Source organism: Aptenodytes forsteri, unplaced genomic scaffold, assembly GCF_000699145.1.
Source record: "Aptenodytes forsteri isolate BGI_AS27 unplaced genomic scaffold, ASM69914v1 Scaffold142, whole genome shotgun sequence".
In the NCBI taxonomy this organism is placed as follows: Eukaryota; Metazoa; Chordata; class Aves; order Sphenisciformes; family Spheniscidae; genus Aptenodytes; species Aptenodytes forsteri.
Window position 1 is genome coordinate 1,031,660 of NW_008794598.1, and position 1,868 is coordinate 1,033,527.

A 1,868-nucleotide genomic window follows, 5' to 3' on the forward strand; every position below is an offset into this window, starting at 1 on the left:
GAGGTCTCCCCTCAGCCTCCTTTTCTCCAGGCTGAACAGTCCCAGTTCCCTCAGCTGCTCCTCATCAGACTTGTTCTCCAGACCCCTCACCAGCCTGGTCACAGCTTCCCTCTGATGATCTCTTGCAAGCGCCGAGCGACGCTGTGATGGCAGAGGCAGGCGCTGCGCAGAGGTGCCGCGGGAAGCTCAGCGTTTTTTAGATTTATTTACCTGCCGTCGGCTGAGGAAAGAGCCCAGAATACGTTGGAGACGCTTGCTGGAGGGAGTGTCGCCCACGGGTGCCTCAGCCGGCGCGGGGCCACTGCTGGGCGCCTGACGCTGTTGAGGGCAGCAGGGTTTTTTTTTGCTGTCGGAGCTGCTTACCCAGCAGTCTGCTAAGCCGGCGTGGCAGCTGAAACAAGAACTAACCCTTCCTCTGGAGAACGTGGCAAATCATTCTGTCTCTGACCTTCCTACGAGATGTGCTCGGCATTGCTAACGCGCTCAATTCTGAAGAGCTGAAAACGGTTTTTTCATGGCCTTTCCCACCATTGGGAGCCTGACTGCGGGGGAGCGCTGGGTCTGCTCGGTGCTGCAGCGCAGGGCCTGCACCGTCGGATGGTGACACGTGCTGTGAAACCAGCAGTTTCTGAAGTAGAAATTTCTGAATCCACTGCAAAAAGTAGTGTCACATAGTGACAGGACTTTACACAGTGACAATGCCAGCAATAAACCTCACCTCTAACCATTGCAGCCTGCTGTCTAGTATGTTCAGAAGATGGTTTTGTCTAGACAGGGCTGTCTGAGCACTATTTCCCAGCCTTGATAAATACTGGAACTTTTGCAGAGCCTCTGGTCTAGCGATCTCAGAGCCCAGGGGAAAAAAAAGCACGCGGGTTACCTCCTCCGAGCTGTGCTAGGCTGTAAGTGCCCTTGTGGCACTGCCAGGCAGCTGGTACGTTAAGATCTCTAATTGCGATTACCTTTCTCTTACACTGTGCTTCTCCTGGCTCTCTGCTTTTCACCTGTTGTCTCTTCTTTTATCCTTGGAATATGGTTTTAGGGCATTTTTCATCACGTACATGAAAAATGGTAGCAGCTCGTATCAAGGTTCCTGCTCACAGGCTTTTCTTTACTTCCCATGCACGATTTTCCACCCCCACTAGAGAAGTGGCGGCGCTGGGTGAAGCCCTTGGTGGAGCAAGGATGGGCTGGAAAGGGTGTAGGAGGAGGGCTGTGCTCCGAGAGGGCCAGGCGGCCCCGGGGGAAGAGATGGCTGCTGGCAGAGGGAGACCTGCTGTCTGCAGGAGGGTCGCTCGCTGTCTGCGGCTGGGGAAAAGGGGAAGGGGGCTAGCGGAGTGCCACGAAGGAAGGAAGTCAGGCAAAACAAAAGCTGACTTAACTCACCACATCTTGCGAGTGCAGGACATGGAGCCTGCCAAGGAGATCTAGGCTGTAAGCTGGCGCTGCATCTCATCTCCCTGGAAAAAAAACCCAACCAGGCTTTAGGGAAAAAAGCGGGTAGAGACTACGAGAGCCCTATCGAGTGGTTGCGGCCAGGCGGGCGATTCACGCTCGCCCATCGCTGCAATGAACACGCACTCTGATACGGGGGACTTTCCCGACCACCTGCGCTTTTGCAGTGGCTTTAAGAAGTCGATCGCGTTTCGAGAATCAAATGCTTCCAAGGCCTCCAACGACCGAGGCGGATGCCCGGGGGTGCGGCTCAGGGCAGCGGTGGGTGTTTGCAGCCCCGCAGCTCTCCGCAGCTCGGGTCAGCGCGGCCAAGCGGCAGCCGGCGGGCTGGGAATCCCTGCAGCCGGGACGCGGGTGGATTTGGGAACCGCGCCCTCGTTCGCGTGGCTGCAGCTCCCCCCCGTGTCCGCAGA

The 1,868-nt window shown here is 56.7% G+C and overlaps 1 protein-coding gene across 1 annotated transcript in view; it reads right to left on the minus strand.

Moving 5' to 3' along the window:
* Positions 1-1,406, minus strand: part of CTTNBP2NL (CTTNBP2 N-terminal like) — a 26,293-nt gene extending 24,887 nt beyond the window's left edge. Inside the window, exon 1 of the mRNA XM_009272731.1 lies at positions 1,387-1,406. The gene's annotated coding sequence lies outside the window, so the exon portion shown is untranslated. The remainder of the gene's footprint in view (positions 1-1,386) is intronic.
* Between the last annotated feature and the right edge of the window lie 462 nt (positions 1,407-1,868).